Here is an 11,068-nt window from a genome sequence, read left to right as displayed (position 1 = left end):
AGTAACAGGCAAATTTTGCCTTGGAATGTGGAATGAAGCAACGCAAAGGCAAATAGAGTTTTGCCAAGAGAATGCACTGGTCATAGCAAACACAGTTTTCCAATAACACAAGAGAAGACTCTACACATGGACATCACCAGATGGTCAACACCGAAATCAGATTGATTATATTCATTGCAGCCAAAGATGAAGAAGCTCTATACAGTCAGCAAAAACAAGACTGGGAGCTGACTGTGGCTCAGATCATGAACTCCTTATTGCCAAATTCAGACTGAAATTAAAGAAAGTAGGGAAAACTGCTAGACCATTCAGGTATGACCTAAATCAAATCCCTTATGATTATACAGTGGAAGTAAGAAGTAGATTTAAGGGCCTAGATTTGATAGATAGAGTGCCTGATGAACTATGGAATGAGGTTCGTGACACTGTACAGGAGGCAGGGATCAAGACCATTCTCATGGAAAAGAAATGCAGGAAACAAAATGGCTGTCTGGGGAGTCCTTACAAATAGCTGTGAAAAGAAGAGAAGTGCAAAGCAAAGGAGAAAAGGAAAGATATAAGCATCTGAATGCAGAGTTCCAAAGAATAGCAAGAAGAGATAAGAAAGACTTCCTCAGCGATCAATGCGAAGAAGTAGAGGAAAAAAACAGAATGGGAAAGACTAGAGACGTTTTCATGAAAATTAGAGATACCAAGGGAACATTCATGCAAAGATGGGTTCAAAAAAGGACAGAAATGGTATACACTTAATAGAAGCAGAAGATATTAAGAAGAGGTGGCAAGAATACACAGAAGAACTATACAAAAAAGATCTTCACGACCCAGATAATCATGATGGTGTGATCACTCACCTAGAGCCAGACATCCTGGAATGTGAAGTCAAGTGGGCCTTAGAGAGCGTCACTACGAACAAAGCTAGTGGAGGTGATGGAATTCCAATGGAGCTATTTCAAATTCTGAAAGATGATGCTGTGAAAGTGCTGCACTCAATATGCCAGCAAATTTGGAAAACTCAGCAGTGGCCACAGGACTGGAAAAGGTCAGTTTTCATTCCAATCCTAAAGAAAGGCAATGCCAAAGAATGCTCAAACTACTACACAGTTGCACTCATCTCACATGCTAGTAAAGTAATGCTCACAATTCTCCAAGCCAGGCTTCAGCAATATATGAAGTTGAACTTCCAGATGTTCAAGCTGGTTTTAGAAAAGGCAGAGGAACCAGAGATCAAATTGCCAACATTCGCTGGATCATCAAAAAAGCAAGAGAGTTCCAGAAAAACATCTACTTCTGTTTTATTCACTATGCCAAAGCCTTTGACTGTGAGGATCACAATAAATGGTGGAAAATTCTGAAAGAGATGGGAATGCCAGATCACCTGACCTGCCTCTTGAGAAATCTATATGCAGGTCAGGAAGCAACAGTTAGAACTGGACATGGAACAACAGACTGGTTCCAAATAGGAAAAGGAGTATGCCAAGGCTGTGTATTGTCACCCTGCTTATTTAACTTATATGTAGAGTACAGCATGAGAAATCCTGGACTGGAAGAAGCACAAGCTGGAATCAAGATTGCCAGGAGAAATATCAATAACCTCAGATATGCAGATGACACCACCCTAATGACAGAAAGTGAAGAGGAACTAAAAAGCCTCTTGATGAAAGTGAAAGTGGAGAGTGAAAAAGTTCATTCAAAGCTCAGCATTCAGAAAACTAACATCATGGCCTCCATCCCATCACTTGATGGGAAATAGATGGAGAAACAGTGGAAACAATGGCTGACTTTATTTTTCTGGGCTCCAAAATTACTGCAGATGATGATTGCAGCCATGAAATTAAAAGATGCTTACTCCTTGAAAGAAAAGTTATGACCAACCTAGACACTATCTTAAAAAGCACAGATATTACTTTGCCAACAAATATCTATCTAGTGAAGGCTATGGTTTTTCCAGTGGTCATATATGGATGCGAGAGTTGGACTGTGAAGAAAGCTGAGTGCTGAAGAATTGATACTTTAGAACTGTGGTGTTGGAGAAGACTCTTGAGAGTCCCTTGGACTGCAAGGAGATCCAATCAGTCCATTGTAAAGAAGATAAGTCCTGGGTGTTCTTTGGAAGGACTGATACTAAAACTGAAATTCCAATACTTTGGCCACCTCATGTGAAGAGTTGACTCATTGGAAAAGACTCGGATGCTGGGAGGGATTGGGGGCAGGAGGAGAAGGGGACGACAGAGGATGAGATGGCTGGATGGCATCACCGACTCGATGGACATGAGTCTGAGTAAACTCCAGGAGTTTGTGATTGACAGGGAGGCCTGGCGTGCTGCAATTTATGGGGTCACAAAGAGTCAGACACGACTGAGTGAGTGAAGTGAACTGAACTGAATAGTCATCATGCTATACATTGGGTCTCTAGAATTTAATAATATGTATCTCATAACTGAGAAGGAAATGGCAACCCACTCTAGTATTCTTGCCTTGAGAACCCTGTGGACAGTGGAGCCTGGTGGGCTGCTGTCTATGGGGTCACACAGAGTCGGACACAACTGAAGATACTTAGCTACAGCAGCAGCAGCATCTTATAACTGAAAGTTTGTACTTTGGATGGGTTTTTTTCCATTTTTCCTATCCCACTAGCCCATGATAACCACAATTCTAATCTGTGTCACTGTGATTTTTGACCTTTAGATTGCATTATAAATGAGATCATGTAGTATTTATGTTTTTCTGCCTGGCTTATTTTTGTTAACATAATATCTGCCAGGGTCATTCATTTTGCTGCAGATTGCAGAATTTCCTTCTTTTCTTAGGATTAATAATATTCCAATGTATGTATGTATATATTTGTGTATATTTAACAATTTACTTATTTATCCATGGATGGGCACTTACGTTGCTTTTGTATCTTGGCTGTAGTGAATAATGTTGCAACGAACATGAAAATGCAGATATCTCTTCAAGACAGTGATTTTATTTCCTTTCCTTTGTGTATATACCCAGAAGTGGGATTGCTGAATCCCACTTTTTTTGAGGTACTTTCTTTTTTTGAGAAACTTTCATACTGTTTTCCATGGTAGCTGTGCCAACTTATATTTCCACTAACAGTGCACAAGGGTTCCCTCTGTGTTCTTGTCAATACTTGTTATCTTTTAGCTTTCTGATAATAATCATCATAACAGGTGTGAGGTGATATCTCACTATGGTTCTGATTTGCATGTCCCTGATGGTTCTTCTCCAAGCCAGGCTTCAGCAATACGTGAACCATGAACTTCCAGATGTTCAAGCTGGTTTTAGAAAAGGCAGAGGAACCAGACATCATATTGCCAACATCCGCTGGATCATCGAAAAAGCAAGAGAGTTCCAGAAAAACATCTATTTCTGCTTCATTGACTATGCCAAAGCCTTTGACTGTGTGGATCACAATAAACTGTGGAAAATTCTGAAAGAGATGGGAATACCAGACCAGCTGACCTGCCTCTTGAGAAATCTGTATGCAGGTCAGGAAGCAACAGTTAGAACTGGACATGGAACAACAGACTCGTTCCAAATAGGAAAAGGAGCTGTGTATTGTCACCTTGTTTATTTAACTTCTATGCAGAGTACATCATGAGAAATGCTGGACTGGAAGAAGCACAAGCTGGAATCAAGATTGCCGGGAGAAATATCAATAACCTCATATATGCAGATGACACCACCCTTATGGCAGAAAGTGAAGAGGAACTCAAAAGCCTCTTGATGAAAATGAAAGAGGAGAGTGAAAAAGTTGGCTTAAAGCTCAACATTCAGAAAATGAAGATCATGACATCTGGTCCCATCACTTCATGGGAAATAGATGGAGAAACAGTGGAAACAGTGTCAGACTTTCTTTTGGGGGGCTCCAAAATCACTGCAGATGGTGACTGCAGCCATGAAATTAAAAGATGCTTACTCCTTGGAAGAAAAGTTATGACCAACCTAGATAGCATATTCAAAAGCAGAGACATTACTTTGCCAACAAGGGTACATCTAGTCAAGGCTATAGTTTTTCCTATGGTCATGTATGGATGTGAGAGTTGGACTGTGAAGAAAGCTGAGCGCCAAAGAATTGATGCGTTTGAACTGGGGTGCTGGAGAAGACTCTTGAGATTCCCTTGGACTGCAAGGAGATCCAACCAGTCCATTTGGAAGGAGATCAGCCCTGAGATTTCTTTGGAAGAACTGATGCTAAAGCTGAAACTCCAGTACTTTGGCCACTTCATGCGAAAAGTTGACTCACTGGAAAAGACTCTGATGCTGGGAGGGACTGGGGGCAGGAGTAGAAGGGGACGACAAAGGATGAGATAGCTGGATGGCATCACTGACTCGGTGGACGTGAGTCAGAGTGAACCCAGGAGATGGTGATGGACAGGGAGGCCTGGCGTGCTGTGATTCATGGGGTCACAAAGAGTCAGACACGACTGAGCAGCTGAACTGAACTGAACTAATGGTTAGTGATGTTGAGCAACTTTTCACATATCTGTCATCCATTCATGTTTTTTGAAAAGTGTCTCTTCAGGTCCTTTGTGCATTTTCTAAAAGATTATTTATTTATTTGCTCTTGAGTTGTATGTGTTGTGATAAGTCACTTCAATCATGTCCGAGCCTTTGTAACCCTATCGACTGTAGCCTGCCAACCTTATCAGTTCATGGGATTCTCCAAGCAAGAATATTGCAGTGAGTTGCCAGGATCCCTCCAGGGGATTGTCCAGACCCAGGGTTCGAACCCACATCCCTTAGGTCTCCTGCTTTGGCAGGCAGGTCCTTTACTACTAGTGCCACCTGGGAAGCCCATTGAGTTATATGTGTTCCTTGTATATTTGGACATTAAAACCTAATCAGATATATGATTTGCAAACATTTTCTGCCATGCCACATTCTGCCTTTTCATTTTGCTGCATTTATTGTGCAGAAACTTTTTAGTCTGATGTAGTCCCACTTGTTTTTCATTTTGTTGCCTTTGCTTTTGGTATCAAATACAAGAAAAATCATTATTCAGACGAATGTCAAGGATCTTAATATTTAAGTTTTCCTCTAAGAATTTAACAGTTTCAAGTCTTTGTTTAAGTCTTTAATACAGTTTGAGTTGATTTTTGTGTACAGTGTAAGGACATTCTCATTCAGTATAGACCACGTGTCTTCTGGTGTGCTTAACAATTTAAGTTAGAAAATAGAACTATTACAAATAAATTGGAGAGAAGGTGAGTTATAGAATAAATGGTGCTGTAATTTGTCTGGATTAAATTAAACCCAATTAGATTCCTATCCCATGTCATATATCAAAATGAAACCCACTCCATAAATGAAACATAATATCTAGACTCAAATACATACTTAAATCCCCTACATTCAAATGAGTTCTGTTCTGAGGGCATATTCACAAATCCAGTTTGTTTGTAAGTCCAGCCAAGTTAGCCTTGGTACCCAACTAACACAATAAGCTATATATTATATTATATGTTATTTGTATTATAATAGGTTTACAATACTTTTCACACAGATAATATATAAAAAACAAACAAAAATAAAACAGTTTTAATGTTGTAGTGCAGTGCTTGAAAATTACAGAAGTACAGTACAAGAGCTGGCATCCAGGGGCTGACTTCAAATGAACAGGAAAGAGTTACTGCCTGGAGGAGGAGGAGGAGGTGGGAGACTGTAGAGACCATCAGCAAGAGGACAGAGAGGGCAAGCTGCATTTTCACTCTTCCCTGACAGTGATGGAATGCACATTCATATCTCTGGAAGTTCACAATTTGAAGGTTTGCCTATAAGGGACTTACTGTAAAGGGATTTCTAATAATAAAAGTAACAGAAAGTGAACAAATAGCATTTGACTACATTGAAACTACATACAAACAAATCCTCAGCACATTTTTTGGCTACAATTCAATGTATTCTAAAAGTTAATTTAAAAGAATAATTTTACAATCACCATGTGGAAATTGTAAAGCCTCTCTAAATTAATTTGTGTCCTCATCCCCAGAACCTTTGAACACATTACCTTAAATGGCAAAGGGGATGGTTGCAGATGCAAGTAAGGTTGCTTAGCCAGTTGACCATAAAATAGAGAGATTATCCTGGATTATCTGGGTAGGATTAATGTAATCACAAGGGTCCTTAAATGGGGAAGAGAGAGGCAGAAGCGGTCAGAGTGATATGAAATGAGAACTTTTATCACTATTGCTGGTTTTGAAGATGGAGGAAGAGGGCCATGAGCCTTTAGAAGCTGAAAAGCACAAGGAAATGGTCTCTCCCCTTCAGCTTCTAGAAAGTAAAACAAGCCTGCCAACACCTTGATCTTAGGCCTGTGAAACCCATTTTGTACTCCAAGGCCTCATGATAACAAATTTATATTGTTTAAAACCATTAAGTTTGTCATTATTTGTTGCTTTGGTCATAGAAAAGTATGATCTAGAGGTAGTTTTTGAATTTATAAGAATATTCTCTACAGCTCTATGCAAATACAGTTTAAAGGCTTGTTGATTTGTTATACAAATGTGAATTATCAAAATTGGTCCACAAATTAAAATCCTAGCAGGCTTAAATTCAGGTACTATACTTGAAAGGTAATCAAAATTTTGCATTCAGAAAGATATATGATCATTTTTATACACTAACAATGGAAGAGCAGAAAGACAAAATAAAGAAACAATCCCTTTTACCATCACATCAAAAAGAATAAAATACTTTAGGAATAAACCTACCTTAGGAAGCCAAAGGTCTATACTCTGAAAACTATAAGATGCTGATGAAGGAAATTGAGGATGATACAAACAGTTGGGAAGAAATGCCATATTCTTGGATTGGAAGATCATTAATCAAAATGGCCATAATACCTAAGGCAATCTATAGACTCAATGCAATTCTGATCAAATAACTGATGGCATATTTGACAGAACTAAAACTAAAATTTAAAAATTTGTATGGAAACACAGAAGAACTCAAATAGCCAAAGAATCTTGAGAAAGAAGAATGGAGCTGGAGGAATCAGATTCCCTGACTTCAGACTATACTACAAAGCTACAGTCATTTGAACAGTGTGGCACTGACACAAAAACAGACAATATATCAATGGGACAGTATAGAAAGCCCAGAAATAAATCCACACATCCATGATAAATTAATCTATAACACAGAAGGCAAGGGTATACAATGGAGAAAAGGCAGTCTCTTCAATAAGCGATGCTGGGAAAACTAGACAGCTCCATTAAAAAAAATGAGATTAGAATATGCTCTAACATCATATTCAGAAATAAACTCAAAATGGATTAAAGACCTAAATGTAAGAACAGATAATATAAAACTAGAGGAAAATATAGGTATGACACTCTTTGACATAAATTGCAGCAGTATTTTTTTTGATCCATCTCCTATAGTGGTGGAACAAAAACCAAAAATCAAACACTAGGATGTAATTAAAGGTAAAAGCCTTTGCACAGAAACGGAAGCCATTAAAAAAAAAGACAACCTACAGAATGGGATAAAATATTTACAAATGATATGACTGTTAAGGAATTGATTTCCATAATATACAAACAACTCATACAGTTCAATCATAAAAAACAAACAGCTCAATCAAAAAGTGGCAAAAAAGATTATCAAAATTGTCTTCTTATCAAAGAAGACATCCAGATGGCCAACAGATATATGAAAATATGCTCAACATTGCTTATTATTAAAGAATGCAAATCAAAACAATGATGAATACAACTTCACGTCAGTCAGAATGGCCATCATCAAAAAGGCTATAAATAATAGATGCTGGAGAGGGTGTGGAGAAAAAGGTTCTTCCTACAGTGTTGGTGGGAATGTAAATTGGTGCAACCACTATGGAGACCAGTAAGAAACAAAGTGTGATCCAGGGATTCTACTCCTGGGATATATCCAGAAAAAAACTAATAGATCAAAAAGATACATGCAGTGTTCATGGCAGCACTATTTAGAATAGCTAAGACATAGAAGCAAGCCAGTGTCCACTGGCAGATGAATGGGAAAATATGATGTGGTAGATATACGGTGAAATATTACTCAGCCATAAAAAAGAATGAAATGATGCCATTTGCAGCAATGTGAATGGACCTAGAGATTGTCATACTGAGTGAAGTAAGTCAGACAAAGACAAATAAATGATATTGGTTATATGTGGAATCTAAAAAACTAAACTAATGGTTACCAAAAGGGAAAGGGAGGATACATTAGAATTTTGGCATTAAAATATCCACACCACTATGTATGAAATAGATAAGCAACAAAGACCTACTGTATAGACATCTACTGTATAGACATGTATCTTGTAATAACCTTTAATGGAAAACAATCTGAAAAAATATATGTAACTGAATCATTTTCCTATATACATGAAACTAATACAACATCATAAATCAACTAAATTTCAATAAAAATTTAAAAGCAACAGCAACAAATTTGAGAAATACTTGGAGGATGGCATGAAAAGAAAGATACTAGCCTTCAACCATCTTACTCATGAATTAAATCAGACTTCCAAGAAGCAAATGTGCTCATGCTCTATAAACTGTAAAGTCTCCTTATAGATTCTGTAACTATGGCTTCACCTTGATACTCTAAGCTTGGAAGAATAATATACCAAAAGTAAACCACATACTAACCTTACTTAAGAATAAATACAAAATTATAAAGAAAATATCTGTTAATTCAACCTTATAGTATAATTTTATTCTCCAACAAATTATTATTTTAGAAACAAGTGAATTAATACTATGAAACACATTAATATATTATATGTTAATTTGTTATATAATATATGAATATGGTTTTTCTTGTTAGGAGGTTACATAAAAAATGTCAAATGATCAATGTTCAATAATAATTTTCTTTAACCCAGTGATAATTGATTATAATACATGGGAAATGAGTAACTTCATGACAGCAACGAAACATATAGCATGCATAAAATAAACTGAATGTGAAGCTTTACAAAGAAGAACTTTAAAACTTTACAGGAAAACTTAAAATTTGCATAAACAAATAATGTCCCACATTCTTAGATCAGGTAGTTAATATGGTTAAAGACCTTAATTCTATCTAAATTCATTTATAAGGTACAGGGTTATTTCAATCAAAATCCCAAATGGACTTACTTTAATACTTATGAAAATATTTGAAATCTTCTGATAAGTATACTAATGAGCATAGACTTTCCCTGTAAGAACTGAATCAGTATAGTAGTAATTTAAAAAAGGCCAGAAGAGCATATTAAGAAACTCAGAAGCAGATCCAAACCATACTATGTTTATTTCTATATTAATTAAGAATTTCACATCAAAAATTGTATTTTATTATATATGGACCCAGGGAAACTGATTGTTTGGGGAAACATAAAATTCCAATTTTTATTTAAAAATAAATTATAAAAAGTAACTAAAATGATAAATTACACATAAAGGAAGAAATATAAGTAAAATGTTCAGAGGATTCTGGGAGGATGATGCTGATGTTAGTATAGTTTATTTATCTTTGCAAACCCCTCAATTAAAAGACACAGAACAACTTAGTGTATGAAAATCAAACCCTAGAGCTGTATTTACAACAAAATGAGGTGACAAAAATATCTCTATTAACCCTAAAATATAAGGCAAATCGCTGACAGCTATAAGATGCTATACATTAATAGCATCTGTGTTGGAAGAAATTGAGAAAAGCAACAGAATATCTGAAGGACATGAGAACACCAAATTAACTCACAGGTACTCATCCAAAAGACCAGTGAAGCTGAGTGAAGCAACTGGAGAACATCAGCTAGTGCTTTACTTGGTTGGCTTGCAAAATCCAATAATGAATGAGTACAAATGGTCCACAGAAAAGATTTAAGGGGCTAACAGGAGAGTCAGAGATCATGACCTCTCAGATGAATCCGCCAAATCTCCCATCCGTGTCAAAGCCCTATCCTATAGGGAATAGAAAGCAAATTGAGCAGAACAGGAGCAGCAAAGAAAAATGGAAACAACGTTCATGTAAAAATGGAGATAGTTGTAGAGCTCAGTTCAGTTCAATCACTCAGTCATGTCTGACCCTTTTGACCCCATGAATTGCAGCACGCCAGGCCTCCCTGTCCATCACCAACTCCCGGAATTCACCCAAACTCATATGCATCGAGTCAGTGATGCCATCCAGCCATCTCATCCTCTGTGGTCCCCTTCTCCTCCTGCCCCCAATCCCTCCCAGCATCAGAGTCTTTTCCAATGAATTTCAGCTTTAGCATCAGCCCTTCCAATGAACACCCAGGACTGGTCTCCTTTAGGATGGACTGTTTGGATCTCCTTGCAGTCCAAGGGACTCGCAAGAGTCTTCTCCAGCACCATAGCTCAAAAACATCAATTCTTCAGTGCTCAGCTAGGAGAACTCAAAAAAATAAGCTGGAACTATTTTGACCAAACTGATGTTTATAGTGACTCAGATGGTAAAGAATCTTCCTGCAATGAGTGACACCCACGTTTGATCTCTGAGTTGGGAAGATTCCCTGGAGCAGGGCATGGCAACCCATACCAATATTCTTGCCTGGAGAATTCCATGAACAGAGAAGCCTGGATGGTTACAGTCCACGGACTTGCAGAGTTGGACATAACTGAGCGACCAACACTTTCACTTCACTTCACTTCCCTTAATAACTATAGAATAGACTTTTCTTTAGTATATGTGATACATTCACCAACCTAGACCATATGTTAGGCCTTAAACTAATCTCACTAAATTTAAATATATTAAAATATTATAGACCATAGTTTCTGATGGTAAAACAAATTAGAATTTAGTAATAATGAAGCATGCGTGAAAACCCCAAATATTTGGAAAATTCAGCAACCCATTTTTAAACAATCCATGAATAAAAGGAAAAACACAAAGAATGTAAAAATTTCAAACTTAATGATAACAAGAAAGTAATGTATCAAAATATGTGAGCTATAGCAAAAGCAGCATTTAGGGGGACACATAACTTTAAATATTGTTAGATAAGAAGGGCCCAAAATGAATAACCTGAAGTTCTACCAGAAGAAGCTAGAAAAGTAAGAGCAAA

Source organism: Capricornis sumatraensis, chromosome 3 (assembly GCF_032405125.1).
Source record: "Capricornis sumatraensis isolate serow.1 chromosome 3, serow.2, whole genome shotgun sequence".
Classification (NCBI taxonomy): Eukaryota; Metazoa; Chordata; class Mammalia; order Artiodactyla; family Bovidae; genus Capricornis; species Capricornis sumatraensis.
This window is presented reverse-complemented; position numbering follows the sequence as displayed.